This window comes from Erythrolamprus reginae, chromosome 9, assembly GCF_031021105.1.
Source record: "Erythrolamprus reginae isolate rEryReg1 chromosome 9, rEryReg1.hap1, whole genome shotgun sequence".
In the NCBI taxonomy this organism is placed as follows: domain Eukaryota; kingdom Metazoa; phylum Chordata; class Lepidosauria; order Squamata; family Dipsadidae; genus Erythrolamprus; species Erythrolamprus reginae.
In genome coordinates, this window is record NC_091958.1 from 14,915,648 (window position 1) to 14,940,136 (window position 24,489).

Genomic DNA, 24,489 nt, shown 5'->3' on the forward strand with positions numbered 1-24,489 from the left:
CCATAACCATGACACAATCTGTCTCCCCCCTACCATGCAAAACCCAGACCTGTACAGAGGAAGGATTCCATCAATATATTTTTCCTAAAATCTATGGTGATCCAGAACTCACCAAACACATTTCCCAAGTCAGACAGTAATGGAAATAATCAAGTTCCAAATAACAACAACAACAACAACAACAGAGTTGGAAGGGACCTTGGAGGTCTTCTAGTCTAACCCCCTGCTTAGGCAGGAAACCCTACACCACTTCAGACAAATGGTTATCCAACATCTGCTTAAAAACTTCCAGTGTTGGAGCATTCACAATTTCTGGAGGCAAACTGCTACACGGATTAATTGTTCCATCAGGAAATTTCTCCTTAGTTCTAAGTTGCTTCTCTCCTTGATTAGTTTCCACCCATTTATTATTTATTCATTTATTTACTGGACTCAGGGAAGCTTACAACACATAAAAATAATTAAAGAACTTCTGAAATTCAATTAAATTTAAAAACAAATTGGTGAAAAACTCCAGTACATTTTAAAAAAATCTATCCCAACACTCAACAAATCAAATCGTATGTGACCGACGTTCAAATGGACTATTTTGCTAATCTTGCCTTCCACGTTCTTTCATGTCTAAGCACTTTATAGAGGAAAAATACTCTTATTCAAGGTCACAGTTGTGTTCGCTACATTACTAAGTACAGAAGACACGACACACTGCATTTGTAACTTCGCCGTCGCCAACATGTCATTTCGCTTAACCAAGAAGCCCTCATTTAAAATTCTACTACCCTTAACTGCAAGTAAGATGGAATAATTAAATACCATTAAAAGGTAATTAATTTGCATTAAGTAACCTTGAGTATACTCTTAATATGCCTCATTTGCAAAAGCACTCCCAACCATTAAACCTCCTTGACTTGCCTTCTTGCAAAGACACCGTTCTTTATGCATTTTTAAAATACTCTTAATGGTTTGAAAACCCACCAGATGTAGCTTAATTCGCTGTTTTTATACTGATGAGATCTGATTGGTGTTTTTATCTGAATATCTCTGCTCACAGGGAGCTAGCATGTTTTGAGAAAGATGAGGTTAACCTAACCTCATCTAACCTTCCTAACAGGAGTAGCTTCCGCTTACCATCCCTACCGCTTCACATCGCAATAGAAATGCAAACTTTGCTCACGCATGGGCTTATGTTATGTTGGGGAAATTAGATTAGATTACTAGCGTTGGAAGATACCTTGTAGGTCATCTAGTCCGACCCCCTGCTCAAGCAGGAGTCCCTTATACAGTGGTACCTCGGTACTCGAACGCTTCCTTTCTCGTACATTTCGGATACCGAACAAAATTTTCGGCAAAAATTTGCTTCGGTATCTGAACAAAAATTCGGATACCGAACAGCCACAGAAAATTTTGTTTATTATCCGAAATGCTACAAGATCTGAGGGGACGGGGTGAGACGGAATGGGAGTCGGAATCCGACACGCCCATCCTGGCCGCCCACTAAACAGCCTCCCATGTCTCTAGTCTAAACGCTCCAAGCTGTAGGAAGGGACCTGAGGCGGCGTCAGACCCAACTTTTTTGCCTAACTTTTTTTTCCGCTCTCTTCCCCCGGCCGCGCTGCTCTCCGTTTCTGTTCCGAACTCGGCTTCTAGTCCGCCATGAGGCTGTGGCGCGCGCCCCGCTTCCTAAGTCCGGACGGGCCACGGTGCCTCGAGCCCCTCATGGAGTACCTCACCACCTTCACGGGCAAGAGCGGCCGCCTGCTGAGGGGCACCGCCAACCATCTCTGGGGGGTCGTCCCCGGCGTGGGGAGCCTCTGCCAAGTCCACTTCCAGGATACCCAACACGAGGGGGTTCCCTCGCCGCCCGCTTGGCAAGATAACTTGGTCCCAGTTGGGCCGGTGGGTTTCGGGAGGGAGGGAGTAGAATGGTTTCCTTTGTAGCTGGTCAGTCAGAGAGAAACAAAACGTCCGTCCCTCGCTCCCCCCCTCCCTCGTGGGGGGACCCAGAATGCGCGACTCCTAAAAAGTTGTGTTTTCCAGCCTTTTGTGGAGGGCACTCAGCAGCGCCGGGAACGTCAGCAGCTTCTCTTTCGCATGTGACGTACCCGGCGCTGCTGCTGCTTGAAGGAAAGCCGCCCTCGCTGAGAAGGGGAAAGTTGGTGTAGCTGCTTAAAGGGAAGAAGGAGCCTCCGAAACTGCCTACAGCTTGGAGCGGAAAGGTGTAGGAAGGGTGGAGGCAGCTGCAATACCAGCAGTTTCGGGGGCTCCTTCTTCCCTTTAAGCAGCTACACCAACTTTCTCCTTCTCAGCGAGGGTGGCTTTCCTTCAAGCAGCAGCAGCGCCGGGAACGTCACATGAGAAAGGGAAGCCGCTGACGTTCCCGGCGCTGCTGCTGCTCGAAGGAAAGCCGCCCTCGCCGAGAAGGAGAAAGTTGGTGTAGCTGCTTAAAGGGAAGAAGGAGCCCCCGAAACTGCCGGTATTGCAGCTGCCCCCACCCTTCCTCAGATCTTTATCCCATAGGAAATAAAGGAAATAGGGGCTGGAAACCAATTAAACCCATTTCCATTATTTCCTATGGGATAAATTAATTTGGTACTCGACCAAATCGGTTCTCGACCACACTTCTGGAATGAATTGTGGCCGAGAACCGAGGTACCACTGTACTTTCTTATACTGTTACCATATAAGGTTAAGGAAGGATGTAAGGATGTTAAACAATAATGAATGCTGAGTCAGGGTGTAAACTGCAATTTGATTGGGCCAGAGCATTATAAAAGGCACCGCACCAGACTATCTCAGGGACCGCTTTCTGCTGCACGAATCCCAGCGACCAGTCAGGTCTCACAGAGTGGGTCTTCTCTGGGTCCCGTCAACTAAACAATGTCGCTTGGCGGGACCCAGGAGAAGAGCCTTCTCTGTGGTGGCCCCGACCCTCTGGAACCAACTCCCCCCAGAGATTAGAATTGCTCTCACCCTCCTTGCCTTCCGTAAGCTTCTTAAAACCCACCTCTGCCACCAGGCATGGGGAAATTGAGATACTCTTTCCCCTTAGGCCTTTACAATTTTATGCATGGTATGTCTGTATGTATGTTGGTTTTACAATAGGGGTTTTTAACTGTTTATATTGGATTGTCATGTGCTGTTTACTACTGTTGTTAGTCGCCCCGAGTCTATGGAGAGGGGCGGCATACAAATCCAATCCAATCCAATCAAAGCAACTTTACAATGATTGTGAGCTGTTAGTCATTGGCTATTGCTATTGCTGTTGTTGGTGGTAATGTTGTTTGTTGGCTGGCTGGAACAGTTTTGAGCATGAGTTAATTATTGACTTAGAGCTGTAGTGTTGATATGGAGAAACCTGGATTGTTTTACTATCTACATGTAATGCATGTACTGCATGTAGCTAAAGCAAAGTTTGTTCCTGTAAATAGAAGACTAAGACAGAAGATATTTTGATTGCACTGAAGAGTAAAACTGTTTACTACAAAAGTGTATTCATTATTTCTCTGCACTGGTTCCTAAATTGCGACACTATAAATTCTGGCGTCTTGTCAAGTTCTACTGCGTAGCTCTGAATATCTGAACAAACCGGTCCAAAACGGCTTCAACTCACAACTGCTTCCTAAGTTGTGCAGTTTTCCTTATGCAGAGGACTTTTGCTATGGAATAGAACAGGGGTCTCCAACATTGGCAACTTTAAGACTTGTGGACATCAACTTCAAGACTATTTACGGGACCGTCTCCTGCCGCATACTTCCCAGAGACTTATAAGAGCACACAGAGTTGGCCTCCTCCAGGTCCCCTCAACTAAGCAATGCATGGGGTAGGGCCTTCTCTGTTGCCGCCCCGGCTCTATGGAATCAACTCCCCTCCAATGTCTGTACTGCTCCCACCCTATTGGCTTTCCACAAGGCCAGCAGGCCTGGGAGCCATGAGCCAACAACAACCATGGCCGAATTATATGTATATATAGTTGTTAAAGGGTTAAACAAGGTTCAGGAGGGAAGTGTTTTTAATAGGAAAGTGAACACAAGAACAAGGGTGCACAATCTGAGGTGAGTTATGGAAAAGATCAGAAGCAACGTGAAAAAATATTATTTGACTGAAAGAGTAGTAGATGCTTGGAACAAACTTCCAGCAGACGTGGTTGGTAAATCCACAGGAACTGAATTTAAACATGCCTGGGATAAACATAGATCCATCCTAAGATAAAATACAGGAAATAGTATAAGGGCCGACTAGATGGACCATGAGGTCCTTTTCTGCCGTCAATCTTCTATGTTTCTATGTATGAATGAATGTTGGGTTAGTTTATTGTGGCTTTTAATTAAGGTTTTATAACTCAGATTCTATATTTGACTTCTTTTTACCGGTTTTGTATTTCATACTGTTGAAAGCTGCCCTGAGTCTTTCGGGATTGGACGGCATAGAAGTCGAATTAATAAATAAATAAATAATAAACAAACAAACAAACAAACAAACAAACAAACAAGTCTTAAAAGTTGCCAAGGTTGGAGACCCCTGGAACAGAGTATGAATCCTCTGTAGTGTTTTGGAAGTCAGCTCTGCTTCTCCTTCTCAACAAAATATTCAAGAAACGGCTTACTAAATGTTGACATCGTTTTAAGCCTAACCACCCGATAGTCCAACGCGACTCCAACCTGTGATCAGTAGCAGAAATCTCAGCTGGATGGCGGTGCGTGAACCACCTCGCTTGATGCGCCCAAGGGTTCATTCGGCTGAACATATCACTGGGATGGAGACGTATTCTTTGCTCACAATTCTTCCCGTGGTGGCAAAGAAGGCCAATTCACCGAGCAGAAGCTGTCCCTGTACTGAAGTCTTTCTTTTCTGCAAGGCAGGGAATTCTTTTCATCTAAAAAAAAGGGAGGGGGAAGAGGAGGAGAGAAAGGGAGATTTAATTAAAAAACAAGTCAACAGCAAGCAGAGCAACACGTGCATTAGCAAGACCCCAAATGTCTTGAAAATGTAATGCTTGGTTGTTGTTTTTATGGTAATATATCAGAGCAATAAATAAACAGGTTAGTCTTCCTTTCTCAGGGGATGGGAGCTAATCTAGTCCAGAAGTCAAAATTGAAAATATATTCATTTAAATCAGTGTTTCTCAAATAGTGGGGGGGGGCCCTCCCTGGGGGCACGCGGAACGATGCTGGGGGGGGGTTTGTGACCCCGGGGAATATGCTTTTTTGCCGCAAGGAGTAGGGGTCTTTTGCACCGAAGAATAGCACACGACACAGAGCAGGAGATATGAAGTGCAGATAACAAACCTTTAAGAGACACTATGGAAAAATATTTAACAGGAATGAAAAGAAAGGAGGAGAGGGACAGAGATCATGAGACAAATGTAAGTCTCCTGAAAGGTAAGATGAGGAAATAAGATGAAGCATATGTAGTTCTTGACTTCACTGTGACTACAGTGCGGCTGCTGGCACTCCTAATAAAGGGTACATTTAACTAGAGGGCTTGTTGTATTTGGTATCAGATATCTATCTATCTATCTATCTATCTATCTATCTATCTATCTATCTATCTATCTATCTATCTATCTATCTATCTATCTCTCTCTCTCTCTCTCTAATCTATCTATCTCTCTCTCTCTCTCTATCTATCTATCTATCTATCTAATCTATCTATCTATCTATCTATCTATCTATCTCTCTCTCTATCTAATCTCTCTCTCTCTCTCTCTCTCTCTCTCTATCTATCTATCTATCTATCTATCTATCTAATCTATCTCTCTCGCTATCTATCTATCTATCTATCTATCTATCTATCTATCTATCTATCTATCTATCTATCTCTCTCTCTCTCTCTCTCTCTCTCTATCTAATCTAACTATCTATCTATCTATCTATCTATCTATCTATCTATCTATCTAATCTCTCTCTCTCTCTCTCTCTCTATCTATCTATCTATCTATCTAATCTGATTTTTATGCCGTCTTTTTCCTCAGACTCAAGGCAGCTCACAACAGGAATTAATACATATAGAAATCTAAATCTAAAACATTCTAAAACCCCAATTTCTTTTTTAAAAAACCCAGTCACTCACATTCACGCAATCATGCATGCCAATTCATTTACAGTGTTCCCTCGATTTCCGCTGGGGATGCGTTCCAAGACCACCCGCGAAAGTCGAATTTCCGCGAAGTAGAGATGCGGAAGTAAATACACCATTTTTGGCTATGGACAGTATCACAAGCCTTCCCTTAACACTTTAAACCCCTAAATTACCATTCCCCATTCCCTTAACAACCATTTACTCACCATTATTACTGGTACTCACCACTGAATAAGACACTTAGTGATCCTGATATTTATAAACATAATTATTAACAATAATTTTTTTTTGTTATTTATTTGCAAAAATTATTAGTTTGGCGATGACATATGACATCATCGGGTGGGAAAAACCGTGGTATAGGAAAAAAACCGCGAAGTATTTTTTAATTAATATTTTTTGAAAAACCGTGGTATAGGCTATTCGTGAAGATTGAACCCGCGAAAATCGAGGGAACACTGTATTGGCGGTATGGATCTCTGGAGTGAGTTGATTCCAAAGAGCCGGGGCCACCACAGAGAAGGGTCTTCCCCTAGGCCCTGCCAGGTGACATTGTTGAGCTGACGGGACCTGGAGATGGCCAACTGTGGGACCGGACTGGACGCTGGAATGCATGAGACAGAAGGCCTAACTAATTGCCCAGAAGGCTGGAATTCTAGGAGTTGAAGTGCACACACCTTAAAAAGTCGCCAAGGTTGGAAAACATCGCTCTAACTTGCAAATAGAAAGATCTTCTCACATCTCTACAGATTCCTGGGAATGGGCTTTGATATAAAATTAGGGCCAGAAGATGCACAATTCTTTGATTTGTGTTCTGCCTAGCTCATTCCCTTAAGGCCCAGCTAGGAACGATGCCAGCAATCTACTTTGCTCCCAACCCTGGCGGTCCCCAAGAGATGCTTGCCTGGTCTTGCTAATGGTTTTTGTGGTAGGAAGGCAGCCTGCTTAAAGAGCCTTCAGCAGCTTCTGCTTGGGAGGTCTGACAGGAGCTTATAGTTTATTTTGCTATCAAGACAGCAGAGAGAGGACATCTTATCTCTTATCGTGGTATCGCTTGAATCCAAGGAAATAGACACATGTGCACTGCAAGATAACACAAAGAAGCTTTGAGGAGATTCAGCATAATCCTGTGTTCTCTTTTATTTAGATGCAGTGCCCCCTTCTAAATTTTGAATGTTTTTATTTATGTATTTATTTATTAGATTTGTATCCCGCCCCTCTCCGTATACTCGGGGCAGCTAATTCTTGAGTCAATGGGGAAAACTGAGGCTATAACAAACCACAGCTCATTTCTTTAAGGAAATTATTTATTAAATTTAAACACATGACAGGAAAAATACCTCTAAAACTGGAACTCTTCCTCCTTGGAATAATCAGACATAAAGTCACAATAAATGACAGACATTTAATATTACATATAACGACAAGAATTATCTCTGCACAAGCCTGGAAACAGGAAACTATCCCAACAATGTTTAACTTAATAACTAAAATTTACGAAGTCGTAGAGATGACAAAATGTACATGCGAATTACAAGACAAGGATATGGAGGATTTCCATAAAACTTGGGGCAGGTGGTATGTCTGGATTGCGAAAAATAAAATAAAATGAAAGAAAAATGGGAATAACGATAAAATTATTTAAAATATTAAATAGAGAGAGAAAAACCAAATTGATATTAAGAGGAAATATTACTACTATAAGGCACTACTATACCATTGAGAAAATGAAACCAAAAAAAATGGATATACCAACAGGAAAATAAACAAGATGTATATATGTGTAATAACCAATAAAAGGAAAATATTATTATAAATGAATGAGCTGCGAACTAATTATACTGCCATTTAGCAGGTGCAAATATTAAGCTATGATATCAAATAATCCATGTATAAAGCATGATGCTTTATTTTTGCTGTATGTTATATGTATATATCATATGTTGTATTGTTGGTTTTTTTTTTCATTTTCTTTCTTTTTTAATGTACATATTCAATAAAGTATTTTAATTAAAATTTAAACACATGACAAATAACTCTCTTTTAAAAGGAAAAGAAAAATACTGAAATGCTATTGCCCTGTAACGTCAAATATAAGCTTTGGGTCTACACAACTATACCGAAGTTGTATTAAACCCAATGGACTTTAAAGAAGAAACTTTGTCCATCCATCTGTCCATTCCTCTGTCCATTTAAATGTTTTGATCATGTCCCCCATTTCCCTGGAGGACAAAAGGGAAAGGGAGGACATGACCGAAACATTTAAATGTTAAAGAGTTAAATAAGGTCCAGGAGGGAAGTGTTTTTAATAGGAAAGTGAACACAAGAACAAGGGGACACAATCTGAAGTTAGTTGGGGGGAAGGATCAGAAGTAACGTGAGAAAATATTATTTTACTGAAAGAGTAGTAGACCCTTGGAACAAACTTCCAGCAGACGTGGTTGGTAAATTCACAGTAACTGAATTTAAACATGCCTGGGATAAACATATATCCATCCTAAGATAAAATACAGGAAATAGTATAAGGGCAGACTAGGTGGACCATGAGGTCTTTTTCTGCCATCAGTCTTCTATGTTTCCATCAAATATTATGAAAATAATGCGTTCAACTTAAATTGATGGAAGGCTATTTTTCTACAAAGTCAGGGAAGGAAAAAAAAAAAGCCCGACCTATGTCCTAATTAACTCAATGTTTTTGTGTCATCCTTTTGATAGCCAAAGGCCCATGCTAATCGGCATAATTGTTCATGATTTATAATTTTCCTTATGCTGCTCCTCCATCAGAAAATGCTCGCAACGCCCTCTCTTACATTTCTCTGTATCACCCACTCTGACGGCACATGGCTCTCAGAAAGCCATAAGCATGTTGTCTGCCTGGCAGCATGGTTTTGCATAAGACCTGTGATGAAATAATGTTTGTGCTTTTAGCACGCAGGGGATAATGTTCTTGGAGGATCTCAATCATTAGTTGCCCGACTAAAGTTTATTTTATTTTATTTTAGATTTTTTAAAATTTAAAACACAGCAGACATATACAACAAACACAAAATACACACCGCTGGGACATTTAAAAGAGCCGGGGCGGCGCAGTGGGTTGAGTGCAGTACTGCAGGCCACTAAAGCTGACTGCTAGATCTGCAGGTCAGCGGTTCAAATCTCATCACCGGCTCAAGGTTGACTCAGCCTTCCATCCTTCCGAGGTGGGTAAAATGAGGACCCGGATTGTGTGGGCAACAGGCTGGCTCTGTTAAAAAAGTGCTATTGCTAACATATTGTAAACTGCCCTGAGTCTAAGGAGAAGGGCGGCATAAAAATCAAACAAATGAACAAACGAACGAATGAATGAATGAATAAACAAATAATTTACATCCCACTTTTGTCAGAAGCTATAAAAGAGGTATATACATTTTTACAACATTTCGTTAACATTTATGCTTGCATAGTTTTTATTCATAATTCAAAAGGAAGTTGCTAATCTTGAAAAACAACTTCTATCTTGATGTCTTAGCATCAGTGGTTCTCAACCTGGGGGTCAGGACCCCTTTGGGGGTCGAATGACCGTTTCACAGGTGTCGCCTAAGACCATGGGAAAAGACAAATTTCCCATGGTGTTAGGAATATTATGGCGCCTTGGAACATATTTTTACAATCAGGCATTTACAGTGGGCGGGGGTCCCTCTGACCTTCCTACTAATCATCTTAAAGCTCTGTTGGGAGAATTGGTGCTAGACTTATGGTTGGGTGTCACCACAATATGAGGAACTGTATTAAGGAGTTGCGGCGTTAGAAAGGTTGAGAACCACTGCTTAGCTACTGCACCAAACTGACCAACACAGCTGCAAAAAAACACTTAAACATTTCTGAGAAGATTTAGATGCCAGGGTTTTCCTATGCCTCTCCTTTCTATGTCCCTCAAATTCTTATTTCCCATCCTGTAAGGGTTTTTTTTTACAGAGAGAGAGAGAGAGAGAGAGAGTGTGAGAGAGAGTGTGTGAGAGAGTTTGGAAGTGGGCTGTAAAAGCATTGTTGAAGAAGTATGAAAGCTAAAGCTTGGGTTGGGGGTAGGGCTGATGCTGTTTTAGGAACAGCAGTGCGCTTTGGTCTCAACTCACTTCCCACCTACTCAATCTGGAGGCTTGCATGTAATACAGGTTGACTAGGAGACAAATAACACCTAGCTCATCCTGAAAACAGTATCATACTACATCGAGCAGTCAGGAAATTACTCCTTAGTTCTAGGTTTGGTTTTCACGTTGACCAATTTCCATCCATTGCTTCTTGTTCTGCCTTCAGATGCTTTCAACCTCTTTTCTCTATAGCAGTCCTTAGGACAAATCCTTCGGACAAAAAAGGCAGAAGAGAAAGAAAGAAAGAAAGAAAGAAAGAAAGAAAGAAAAGAAAGCAAGGAAGGGAAGAAAGAGCAAAAGAAAAAGAAAGGAAGGAAGGAGGGAAGGAAAGAAGGAAGGAAGAAGAAAGGAAGAAAGCGTGAGAGAAAGAGAAAAAGAAAAAAAGGAAGGAAGGAAGGGAAAGAGAAAGAGAAAGAAAGGAAAAGAGAGAAAGAACAAAAGAGAAGGAAAGAAAGAAAGAAAGAAAAGAAAGCAAGGAAGGGAAGAAAGAGCAAAAGAAAAAGAAAGGAAGGAAGGAGGGAAGGAAAGAAGGAAGGAAGAAGAAAGGAAGGAAGAAAGAGTGAGAGAAAGAGAAAAAGAAAAAAAGGAAGGAAGGAAGGGCAAAGAAAGAGAAATAAAGAAATAAAGAAAAGAAAGAATGAAGCAAGGAAGGGAAGAAAGAGCAAAAGAAAAAGAAAGGAAGGAGGAAAGGAAAGAAGGAAGGAAGGGTGAGAGAAAGAGAAAAAGAAAAAAAAGGAGGGAAGGAAGGGCAAGAGAAAGAGAAAGAAAGGAAGGAAGGAAAAGAGAGAAAGAACAAAAGAGAAGGAAAGAAAGAAAGAAAGAAAGAAAGAAAGAAAGAAAGACAAACAGACAGCCAGACCAGCCCCAAATCTCTTGAGAACGTCTCACTGAATTAAAGTGAGAATCAAACACCTTGTAAGAGCTCAACCTTTCCCGGTGAGAAGCCACAAAGATTATTGCAAGTCAATTTTGCAAAACTCCAGGCCATTGTTAATTTTCTTGTAGGGGGAGGGAAAGTGTGAGATGACATAGTGTCTGGTGCCTAAATTGTAAATGGTATCTTGTCGGCTGGCAGACATATTTTCAGGAGGAAAAAAAGAAAGAAACCCTGTTAAAGATTACAACAACCAACATCATTTTTGTTTTTGTTTTGCAAATAACAACCCACTATATTTTTAGCAGGAGAGTTTAGCTGCAGAGAAGGCAAAACCAGGTCACTTTTCGGCTGATCATGTTTTGGGGAAAGGCCAAACGTGAATTACGACTTCAGAGGGAACTAAATTAAAACAAAATGTACAGGGAAAAAGATTTTGAGCACCAGCCCAGAACTCCATTTTTGCACGGAGAATGGGGCACCACATCCTTGGTGATGTCACTGGTGCCATCCGATAACTACTAAGGGCATCTGAATTTATTTCAATGGCAGGAGAAGCAACAGAAGAAAAAGATGAGGAACCAGGGAAAAGAGGAAAGAAATTACCGTATTTTTCAGAGTATAAGACAAACCTTCCCCCCAAAAATGAGAATGAATACTTGGGTGTGTCTTATACACCAAATGTAACCTCACCCAGCCACCCCCAAGCTTTGGTTTCTGCCTGTCAGCAATTTAAATAGGAAAAAGAATCTCCTTACCAGATATTTATCCGGCTAGCGTCCTTCAGCACATTATTTTATCCCCTGGCTAGGGGGTCAGTTTCAGGACATCATTTTATCCCCTGGATAGAGCTTTTAAAAACCCTTATTCAGGGAGAGTAACAATGAAAGAGCTTGCATGGCGGTAAGAGCTGGGAACATCATTAGCACTTGGAAATAAACATTCAGAGCAAGTAGAGCAATGAAAAAAAAACCCTGCTAAGACCTAGAGCTTGAAAAACATTCTTTGCAGAGAGTAACAATGAAAGAGCTTGCAAGCCAATAAGAGTTGGGAACATTGTTAGCGCTTGGTTAGGGCTGAAAAGAAACATTCGGAGCAAGCAGAGAATAAAAAAAAATCCCAACAAAGACAGGGTTTGGAAAACATTCTTAGCAGAGAGTAACAATGAAAGAGCTTGCAAACTGGTAAGAACATCATTAACATCTGGTTAGGGCTGGAAAAAACCTATTCAGAGAAAGTTCGAGCAATGAAAAAATAGCCTGCAAAGACTTAGGGCTTGGAAAACATTATTCGCAAAGAGTAACAATGAAAGAATTTGCAAGCTGATAAGAGCTGGGAACATCATTAGCACCTGATTAGGGCTGGAAAGAAACTTATTTGGAGCAAGTTAGAGTAATGAAAAAAAACCTGCTAAGACCTAGAGCTTGAAAAACATTCTTTGCAGAGAGTAACAATGAAAGAGCTTCCAAGCCAATAAGAGTTGGGAACTTGTTAGCACTTGGTTAGGGCTGAAAAGAAACATTTGGAGAAAGCAGAAAATGAAAAAAATCCCAACAAAGACAGGGTTTGGAAAATATTCTTAGCAGAGAGTAACAATGAAAGAATTTGCAAGCGGATAAGAGCTGGGAACATCATTAGCACCTGATTAGGGCTGGAAAGAAACTTATTTGGAGCAAGTTAGAGCAATGAAAAAAAAAACCCTGCAAAAATATAGGGCTTGGAAAACATTCTTCGCCGAGAGAAACAATGAAAAAGCCTGCAAGGTAAGAGCTGGGAAGATCGGTAGCAGCTAATTAGGGTTGGAAAAAAGAAGCTACATTCAAAGTATAAGACACATCTAAATTATCAGCCTCTTTTAGGGAGGAAAAAGGTGCTTATTTCAGGGTTCAAAAAAAATATAAGACAGGGTCTTATTTTGAGGGAAACCTGGTGCCTGTAGTTTTTGCAAGATCCAGGGACCACCTAAAATATTATGGTGAGCAGTGTTCCCTCTAATTTTTTTGGGGGGTGGGCGGAAAAGTATAGTGTCTGAGCGGTAGTCCCTTCGGGACTGGGCGGCACAGAAATAATAGATAGATAGATAGATAGATAGATAGATAGATAGACAGACAGACAGACAGACAGACAGACAGACAGATAAACAAACAAACAAAAAACCCACCCTTTTTTGCCTCAGAGAATTTCAAAATAAAATACTGTACTGTGTGTCTATAACAGTGAGCTCATAATAGGGCAACTCTATCAATATCAAAATGCCACTTAAATAGTTGAGCTAGTTTCAAACTAGATTTTGATTTTCTTTCTCTCTTCCTTACTCCCATTCTTTTTCTTTCTCTTTTCCTTCCTCTCTTTTTTCTATCTGTTTCTCTCTCTTCCTCTCTCTCTCCTTCCCTCTCACTCTTTCCCTCTCAGCTTCTGGGCAGGTTTGGAAAAATCTGAGTTGATGATGATTTTTAAGTGAGCGATTGCTCACTGCTCAGCTTAGAGGGAACTATGGTGGTGAGGCCCTGAGGCCTCTTGAGGTGAGGCCTTGAACAGAACATCAGCACCACAATTTGATATGGAACCACTAAATATTCCTACTTCCTTTAGGCTACAACTGCCCAAAGTTGTGAAAAAAAGTGGTTAAAGGATATTTTCTGTGAAGAACAGAAAACTTCTCAGAAAAAAAAATCCTATTTCCCCTCAGAGAAGTATCTGCCACTGAAGAGATGGCGACAATTGGCTTCTTTCAGATCTGACTAAACATTACATAATCGGATAAGGGTTTGCTTATTCCCTCAGGTTCCGATTTCTGCTGGAAAGCTTTTAGAAGCAACGACTGACAGAGAGCTGAGCAAGGGTTAAGATGCTGTTTCTTCCTGCCGAATGATGAAAAGGTGGAGGAGCCGCTGGGAGGAATTTCCCTGGAGATTTGGTGTAGAAGCCTGAGTTGCCAGAGAAGCAGCAGAAGAGAGAGGCGTTTATTCATATATTATTTGTGAAATTGATGTTGCTGTCCAACTCCACAGTCACTCTAGCTGGCATATAGTTAAAAATACAAGCGAAACACCCCAATTGTCCAAAAACATGGTTAAGGTGGGGACCAGGCAAATCTTACAGTGTTCCAGAGGGCCGGTGCTGTAACAGAGAAGGCCATGCTTCCTGTGTACTGTCAGACGAGGCTGCCAAATAAAAGAGACTAGGCCAATTCTAATCAACTGAGTTTTGGTTGCCACGATATAAAAAAGATGTTGAGAGTCTAGTGCAGAGGAGAGCAACAAAGGTGATTAGGGGACTGGAGGCTAAAACATAGGAAGAATGGTTGTATGAATTGAGACTAGACTACACTAGACTAGACTAGAATTCTTTATTGGCCATGTGTGATTGGACACACAAGGAATTTGTCTCTGGGGCAGATTATTATTATTATTTATTAGATTTGTATGCTGCTCGTCTCCGAAGACTCGGAGCAGCTCACAACAACAGAACAGTACGAATCCAATGATTAAAAACAATTTAAATCCCTTAATATAAAAACAGTCATACATCTCAGACAAACCATACATAAAACAGAAATGGCCCAAGGAAATCAATTCCCCCATGCCTGACGGCAGAGGTGGGTTTTAAGGAGTTTGCGAAAGACAAGGAGGGTGGGGGCAATCCTAATCTCTGGGGAGAGCTGGTTCCAGAGGTTCGGGGCCGCCACAGAGAAGGCTCTCCCCCTGGGTCCCGCCAGACAACATTTTTCGTCGACGGGACCTCGGGAAGGCCAACTCTGTGGGACCTAACCGGTCGCTGGGATTCGTGTGGCAGAAGGCGGTCCCGGAGATATTCTGGTCCGGTGCCATGAAGGGCTTTATAGGTCATAACTAACACTTTGAATTGTGACCAGAAACTGATCGGCAACCAATGCAAACTGTGGAGTGTTGGTGTTGGCCTTTTCCGGGTCCCGTCGACTAAACAATCTTGTTTGGCGGGTCCCAGGGGAAGAGCCTTCTCTGTGGCAGCCCCGACTCTCTGGAACCAGCTCTCCCCGGAGATTAGAACTGCCCCCACCCTCCTTGCCTTCCGTAAACTCCTTAAAACCCACCTTTGCTGCCAGGCATGGGGGAATTGAGATATCTCCCCCGGGCCTATACAATTTATGTATGGTATGTTTGTATGTACAGTAAGACCTCACCTATCGTGGGTGTTACGTTCCAGACCCGGCCGCGATAAGTGAAATCCGCGATGGGGAATTTATCGACTGATAGTACTTATTTAAGTATTTATATTGTAATTGTTTGGTAAGTTTTCATTGTTTTAAGTGTTTATAAACCCTTCCCACACAGTATTTATTTTAGATACAGTATTTAAATACAGTATTTACAATTTTAGATTTTTTTTTTTGGAAAAACCTGCCGATCGAGTTCCACGGGCTGTTTAAATCTGCCGATCGACTTCCTCAGAAACTCGCGAACCAGCGAAGATCCGCGAATGATTTTTCTCATTAATATTTCTTGAAAACCCGCGATGAAGTGAAGCCGCAGTAGGTGAAGCGTGATATAGCGACGGACTACTGTATGTTTGATTAATAATGGGGGGTTTAAAATGTTTTTTAAATTATTAGATTTGTTATGAATTGTTCTATTGCTGTTGTGAGCCGCCCCGAGTCTACGGAGAGGGGCGACATACAAATCTAATAACTAACTAACTAAATAAATAAATACTTGGGGAAGCCCATGATTGCTCTCACAGCTGCATTCTACACGATCTGGAGTTTCCGAACACTCTTCAAAGGTAGCCCCATTTAGAGAGCATTTAGAGAGCATTACAGTAGTCGAACCTCGAGGTGATGACGGCATGATGCTCTCAGTGTACATAAAAGAAAATATACATATGTCAAGAATCATGTGGTACAACACTTAATGATTGGCCAATAAAGATTTCTCTTCTAAAAAGAATTCTATTCTCTGCCACTTTTGGCTTCGGCTATTATGAGGGGTCACAGATCATCTTGTAAACAATGTGATCCTGGCACTTTAATCGTGCCACACACAAAAAGGCACTATAGAGAGTTGAATATGATAACTGTTTATATTATGATGAGGAGGATGATAATGCTTGAAGTTATTACTATACTTTTTATTGGGAGATACGCTAAGAGGAAAAAGGGAACAGGTTTATTATATTCAACTGTTTAATATGTTATAATTTTAAGATGAGAGAATATTAATGTGAATGATCTTGTAAATGTTGATATTTATACCCAGATGACACACGGTTTAAAGAAATATGAAACATTCATGTTTTTTTAAAAATAAATAAAAAACCTTTATAAAAAGAGGCACTATGAATTTTTACCCTTCTAACAAAACCTACTTAAGAAAATTTAAGAAAATTGCTTTCAAACAGAGTGATTCTTTCAAGGAGATTTCACATTGTTCCACTTCTATAGAAAGAATCTTGCCAAACTAAAGCAGCCTACTATCTAAATCAGCGGTCCCCAAACTATGGCCCGTGGGCCGCATGCGGCCCACTGAGGCCATTTATCCGGCCCACCGGTGATTGACAGGAGCACAGGGAAAAGAGAGCAAGAAAGAAAAGGGAAAGAGAGGGAGGGAAAGAGAAGTGGGGAGGAAGGAAGGAAGGAGAAATGGAGGGACAGAGGAAAGAAGGACTGTTTCGGGGGGGTAATTTTTTATTTTTCTCTTAACATACATTCAAACAATACAGTGTACCATCTAATTTTCCATGAATAAAATGCGGTATTTTCTTAGTAACTAATATCAATCATCAAAAAAGTTGCAAAAGTTTTTTTTCTAATTTTGTCATCCAGTTACATTCATTTTCTTTTAATTAAATTCCCTCCTTAATGTTCCTTCAAAAAGTACAACACCAATTATTTTCTAACTTATTAACCACTATGCCAAAGTGCTTCCTTCTTTCTTTAGACATTTTTCTATAAGCCAAGAAAACCTTGTATAGCCAATCAGATGTTAACAAAACAAAATTAAAAACAAAACATAAACATATATGAATTTCAGACTTCTTTCCCCCCTCTAAATAGTACATTCCCATTTTGTTTTTTACTTTAAGATAAGGTATGTGCAGTGTGCATAGGGATTTGTTCATAGTTTTTTTTATAGTCCGGCCCTCCAACAGTCTGAGGGACAGTGAACTGGCCCCCTGTGTAAAAGGTTTGGGGACCCCTGATCTAAATCATGGGTATCCAACCTTTTGGCTTGTCTTGGCCACAATGAGTGAAGAGGAATTGTCTTGGGCCGCATATACCACTCACTCATCATAAAATCTCCAGAACTGTAAAGCCTACAAACCTGAAACCTGGCATGTAGCTTCCTCTTGGCTTCTAGGTTCTCATTAAGAAAGGATTTTTTGAAATGACCATCAGATCATTAGTATTTCTTATTAAGTATTATATTAACACAGCCTAATGTTAAGGAGTTAGATGTTCTACTCCCCCCTCCCCTCCTGAAAAGAACTCTGCTCCAACTGCCAGTTGTCTTATATTAACATGCTCTGATGCTAAGGAGTTACACATTCTACATAAATTTTCAAGCTTTAAGTGCCAATGTATCAAGCCCAATCATAACTATTCATTAATTTTCAAGCTTTAATTGTTGATTTATCAATACCAATCACCTGGTTTCGTGGTGAAGCACAGGTATCCCGCACTTTTCTATAATATAGTTAAGATACATAAATCATGTAACAATGTCATGTAACAATGTTAAAAGTTTACAATCTTATGGGCCCAGATTACCAGCTGTCCAGGGCCACTGGCGACCTGCACATGGAACAGGTTAGGGGGGAGCTGTCTTCACCCACTTTCACTCACACAAATTATCTATACCGAGCTATCTCTTATACCTCTGCAATCTTGAGAATCTGGCCCATATATTCCACCATATAAACTCTTAAACCTTGGAACATTACTTGCAGAGACTGAAATAACAGCCACTGGTTCCAATTTAACTTTCCAGAAGCAGAGAAAGTGGAAGAAAAGAACCAAGGAGAAAGAGAAAAGAGAGAATTTTTAACACTTTGCCTTTGTTTACTGATTTGCACCCTATGAAAATCATCAAGTGTGGCACCTCATGATTTTTGACAAATGGATCTTTTATCTACACTGAGAGCCTAAGCACCAATGACAAATTCCTTGTGTGTCCAATCATACTTGGCCAATAAAGAATTCTATTCTATCTGTTGTGTAGGAGATATGTAACTGTACATTTTGAAAGTACACCCGGTAAATTTACTAGCCAGATTTTGGAAAACCGTTATAGGCCCCTCCAACCAAGTGACAAATCCAGCTATTTCTTCAATCCATAAGAAGCATACACAGATTTCTGATCTCCAGAAACCTTGAAAGGGAAGCACCACATCTTGGGGAACATGTCTCCCATGCCTCTGGAAGGAGAGTCCAGCATGGGATATACCCAAGTTCCAGTGTTCAAGGGAGGGATATCATTGAATCATGATCCTGTAGTGTCACACACTCGTTGCAATACTCTCCTCCCGAAGGCTGCCTCGGCTGAAGCAAACGTGTCCAGTTTATAATGCCGTATAAAGGTGGTAGGGGTGGCCCACGTGGCCGCCCTACAGATGTCCTCTATCGATGCCTGTGTGGCCGATGCCGCTGAAGTAGCGGCACTACGAGTCGAATGAGCCGTGATTCCACTAGGCAATGTCTGGGAACCTGCTTTGTACGCTTCTGCTATACAAAGCTTCAACCATTGACTAATGGTCTGTGATGACACTTTGAGACCCAGTCGATGTTGGCCAAAGGAGACAAACAAGGCCTCAGTCTTGTGAAAAGGAGCCGTGCGCCTGATATAGAGTTTCAGAGCTCTGCGCACGTCCACCTTATGCCAGACCAAAAGGTTCAGTAAGGCCCTGATATTACTAATGAAAAAGACACTGATTTGAAACTATGGACAATGCCTGGCAATCAGATTAAGAACACTGAGTTGAGATGGATCACTGGTTTGCATCAAAGTAAATCTTGTTACATTAAAAAAACAGTTTGCATGAATGTATCCGGTTTGCACACACCAAATCCACAGGCAAAAGGGAATTAAGACCTGTGCTCATATTCACCCTTAAAAAAAGGTAGAATAATATTAATGAAAAGTGCCGCACTAATAAACAATACTGTATATTGTTTTTGATATGTTGTGAACCGCCCCAAATCCTCGGAGAGGGGCGGCATATAAAACCAATAAATAAATAATGCCTATTTTGAAACAAAGCATTCAGGAAGAGTGCAATACACAACCATTGGAAGACGTCAACAGAAAACACGTTCAACTGTCCCCTCTCCAAAGTTCCACACTGACCAGGGAAATGGGTCCCACACCAAATTGAGATTAGGAATATGAGCTTGCCCATCCTTGTCTCTTTTCTTGAAATCTTTGTTTTTTGTTTAGGTTAGCAATTTCTACAAAAAAGATCTACCCTTGGCAGACTGAACACCCGTCTTCCAGCCAGCTTTAAAAAGTGATTACACAAGCACTAATTCGATTCCAAGGTTTTTGTATTTTGAATCTTGATTGACTGCTTTGGGTTTGACCAGAATTTGGCCAGGAAGTCAACACTCCCAAATAATAATCTTTCTCATCTCTCCCTATCACCCCCAAGACAAATCCCTATTCATTTTAGGCCAAGTCAGTTCTGTTTGCTTTTTGGTTTCTTTTTTAACTGGAATCTGAGCACCAGGGAGGGATTCACATGTACCATATTTTTTGGAGTATAAGACACACTTTAGTTTTGGGAAAAGAACCTGCTTAGCAGGTATTCATCTTAGCCAGCACATTATTTTATTCCCTGGTTAGGGCTTTAAAAAAAATTATTTGGAGAGAGCAACAATGAAAGAGCTTGCAAGCCAGTAAGAGCTGGGAACATCATTGGCACCTGGAAAGAAACATTTGGAGCAAGTAGAGCAATGGAAAAAACCCTGCAAAGACTTAAGGCTTGGAAAAAATTCTTCACAGAGAGTAAGAGTGAAAGAGCTTGCAAGCTGGTAAGAGCTGGGAACATCGTTATCACCTGGTTAGGGCTGGAAAGAAACTTATTCGGAGCAAGTAAGAGCAATGAACCCCCCCCCCCTGAAAAGACTTAAGAGCTTGGAAAACATTCTTTGTAGAGAGAAACAATGAAAGAGCCTGCAAGATAAGAGCTGGGAAGATTATTAACAGCTAGTTAGGGCTGGGGGGGGGAGGAAATACATTCAGAGTATAAGACCCACCCAAATTATCAGCCTCTTTTAGGGAGGAAAAAGGTGCGTCTTATATTCCGAAAAATATGGTAAATATTTTTTACATGTGTCCTATTGTCCTACTGTCCTCTTTTATTGTTACTCTTTACTTGTGTTTATACAAACTGCTACTTTCCTATACATGTTTGAAAAATAATATAAAATAAATAAATAAATAAATATTTCCCCTGTCTTTCTTCTGCTGACAGTCAGACCTCAAACTAAGCAGAGGGCCATAGCTTTTCTCTTCCAGAAACTCCATGCCTGGAGAAAGGGACAGCAGGGCAGAAACTTCAAGCCTTCCACATTCTTAAAAGAGGCTGATTTTCTTTGTAGAGCTGAAACCACACACACACCTAGATTTTCTTGATGCACAAGCTTCAGGAATAAAGCTCCCCCCCCCATTCCCATTGTCGGGACAAAGAAGCCCGGGAGGACAATGAGATTTTGGAAGGCACCTGCTCCATTGTTCAGCGAATGGCTGCATCCCAACCCCTGCTTCCTGCCTCTCCAACTCCAGCCCTTACTTTTCCATCCAAATAAAAGTGAAACCGAAGAAGAGAGTGAAAATCCTGGCTTGGTTCCTTTCCTGCATCGCCAGGGATGGAGAAGAAAGAAGAGAAGTAGAAAGAGACGCACGCAGCCCCCTCCCCAACGCCCCAGCGTCCCCACCCGCCTCCATCTCCACCTCTGCATACATACGTGCGACGGGCTCTCCACGATCCCCGAGTTTCCCCCCCTGCTGCGGACTTCCTCGCGTGGACCAGACGGCTTTCCCCGCAGGACCGCCGGAGGCATTTTGGAGTCTCCAGCAGACTCCGGGAGTTTTGTTTATTCTTTCTTTCTTCTTTTTTCTTCCCCCCCTCTTCCACCTTTCCCATGGAGAGAGGACCGAGAGCCAATGAATCGGAACCGGGTGCAGGGCTACACAGCACGGGGAGAGTAGTGGGGGGGGGGAGAGAGTAGAGAAAAGAGGAGGATGGAGGAGAACGCGCGCGCGCCCCCTCCGCGCGCCCGGCCTCCGGATTCCCCTCGTGCGCTCGAGCGCCTCCTCCCCACTTTCCAGCGAGACAATGGCTCACCCCACCCTAAACTCTTCTCCGCCTTTGTGGCAACGGGAGGGGGGGGGGCAGAGCTTAAAGCTCTCGGCGCCCCCTCCCTCTGCCCCCAGCCCGGTGGGCAGGTGGGACAACAAAAGGCTCTTAAAACACCGGTTTGGGTAAGAAGTCCCGAGGGCGCCCCTTGGGAAGCCAAGCCGTTGACTTAACTCCAGCAGAGCGGTCTGGGGAGGGTGTCCCTCCCCCAGGCGGGGCTACATCCTAACACACACACACACACAGACAGACACACACACACACACCGTCTTAGTCTCCTCCAGGGGAGTCGCCCTCCAGCGCCCCAATTAGGGAGCGGCAGCCGGAGGAAGGAGGAGAGAAGAAAGGCGGGGAGGGGAAGCAGCCTTTCCCCGGGGAAACAACCCGCCCTCGCCCACCTCCTCTCCACCTCCTCTTCCCGGAGCAAAAGGCCAGTCTCTCCATGCCGCTTCGCCTCCTCGGTCGTGGACCGGAGGAGCGCAGAATAGGCGATCAAGGCGCGTAAAGGCCCCTCCACGGCGCAAAAGAGGCTTCTTGGGGCGGCCAGCCGGGATGCAGCGGTGGGATGCGGGGGTGGGGAGAACGGGAAGGGAGAACCCAGCCCCGCGTTGCCCCCCCCCCCAGCCCGCTGTGCCATGGCTGGATGAACAAAGGATGCGCCAGCATCTCTCTCTTCCCCTTTCCCCGGGCGAAGAAGCCTGAAGAGATGGCTCGGGTTTTATTTTTTTATTTATTTTTATTTATTTATTTTGTCCAATACACAATACATATCGAAGAGAATAGACATGAAGAAAGAAAATATATAAGAATAGACATGAAGAAAGAAAATATATATAAAGAAAATATATAAAAATAGAGAAGATATATGAACGGAAGAAAAGATATATGATATATGAGATAAGGAGAGACAATTGGACACGGGATGAAAGGCACACTAGTGCACTTATGTATGCCCCTTACTGACCTCTTAGGAACCTGGAGAGGTCAATCGTGGAGAGTCTAAGGGAGAAATGTTGGGGGTTAGGGGTTGACACTACTGAGTCCAGTAATGAGTTCCACGTGTTAAAGTCATATTTTTTACAGTCAAGCTTGGAGCGATTAATATTAAGTTTGAATATGTTGCATGCTCTTGTGTTGTTGCGGTTGAAGCTGAAGTAGTCATTGATAGGCAGGACGTTGCAGCATATGTTTTTGTGGGCAATACTTAGATCGTGTTTTAGGCATCGTAGTTCTAAGCTTTCTAGACCTAGGATTGAGAGTCTGCTTTCGTAGGGCATTCTGTTTCGAGTGGAGGAGTGAAGGGCTCTTCTGGTGAAGTATCTTTGGGTTTGCCTGGTGGCCTTCGCTCTCCAAGCGTGAACTGGAGATCTCGGGTTTTAGAGCCACGTGCAACTCTTCTTTTAGGTGGTGGGGTTGGAAATGAAATGGAGGATGGGAAGGGTTTGCTTTTCTTTTCCCAATATTTAGGTCCACTCAATTCGGGTACCGACTTGTTAGCCTTATAGGGTGAGGAAGATCCCCTTGAATTTGATGGGAAATACCCAGATGCCTGTGGATTGGACACCTGAGATGTCAATAACAATAACAACAATAATAATAATACAGAATTGGGAGGCACCTTGGAGGTCTTCTAGTCCAATCCCCTGCTTAGGCAGGAAACTCTACGCTGCTTCAGAGAGATGGTTATCCAACATCTGCTTTAAAAACTTCTAGGTTTGGAGCATTCACAACTGAATGCTCCACACTGATTAATTGTTCTGTCAGGAAATTTCTCCTTAGTTCTAGGTTGCTCCTCTCCTTGAAGAATTTCCACTCATTGCCCCTTGTTCGACCTTCAGATGCTTTGGAGAATACAGTGATCTCTCGATTAGCGCGGGGGTTACGTTCCAAGACCTCCCGCGCTAATCGATTTCTGCGTTATACTGGATGCGGAAGTAAAAACCACCATCTGCGCATGTGCACCATTTTTTTTCATGGCCGCACATGCGCAGATGGTGGAGTTTGCGTGTGGGCGGCGGGGAAGACCAAGGGAAGGTTCCTTCAGCCGCCCAACAGCTGATCTGCTCCGCAGCGCGGAAGCAGCGAGGAGCCGAAGATGGGGTTTCCCCGTTGCCGCGCTGCGGAGCGGATCAGGTGTTGGGCGGCTGAAGGAACCTTCCCTTGGTCTTCCCGCCGCCCAGGCAAAGGGGAAACCCCAAGATCACTTGCCGCTTGCCGCTTGCCGTATTGCAGCTTGGAGCCTTGCTTCGCCTCCTTCGCTGCAATACGGCAAGCGGCAAGCGATCTTGGGGTTTCCCCTTTGCCTGGGCGGCGCTGGGGCCATGCGGAGCCGCTCATCTAGGGGGGCGTGGACCGGCAAGGTGCCCTCCGCTCTCTCTCTTTCTCTCCCTGTTACCGGTGTGGTATAAGAGAGAGAAAGAAAGAGAAAGGAGGGCGACTTGCCAGTCCACGCCCCCCTGGATGAGCGGCCCCGCATGGCCCCAGCGCCGGACTCCGCCGTTGCCTCCGCCTCTGCAGCTGAGAGGCCACGTCCACCCCCTCCTCGGTGTCCCCGGCACCCAGCGTCCCCACGCCGCCTCCACCTCCCGGTAATGCGCCCGACCTCTGCCTCTCTCTTTCTCTCTCATATACCACGCCGGCAACAGGGAGAGAAAGAGAGAGAGAACTAGCGTGGACTTATTTTTTATTTTTTAATATTTTATTTTTTTAATTAATATTTTTTGAAAAACCGCGTTGCAGCGTTTCGCGCTAATCGAGACCGTGCTAATCGAGGGATCACTGTAGTTTGACTCCTTTGTGACAACCCCAGAGATATTGGAACACTGCTATCATGTCTCCCCTGGTCCTTCTTTTCATTAAACTAGACATACCCAGTTCCTGCAATCGTTCTTCATATGTTTTAGCCTCCAGTCCCTTAATCATCTTTGTTGCTATTCTCTGCACGCTTTCTAGAGTCTCAGCATCTTTTTTGCATCATGGTGACCAAAATTAAGATTAAGATTTATTATATTTGTATGCTGCCCCTCTCCAAAGAGTGCAGTATTCCAAGTGTGGCCTTCCCAAGGCCTTATAAAGTGG

General features: G+C 42.8%; 1 protein-coding gene across 4 annotated transcripts in view; it reads right to left on the reverse strand.

The window, feature by feature from the left end:
* The window catches only part of BEAN1 (brain expressed associated with NEDD4 1), a 63,294-nt gene that overhangs the window by 30,902 nt on the left and 7,903 nt on the right, over positions 1 to 24,489 (reverse strand). For 2 of the 4 annotated variants that reach the window (XM_070760371.1, XM_070760372.1), the window contains exon 3: positions 4,659 to 4,873. The exons of 1 other annotated variant lie outside the window; for it this stretch is intronic. The gene's annotated coding sequence lies outside the window, so the exon portion shown is untranslated. Of the gene's footprint in view, positions 1 to 4,658; positions 4,874 to 21,019; positions 21,618 to 24,489 lie in introns of those variants that run through there. One more of the 4 variants, XM_070760373.1, reaches the window with a different exon arrangement.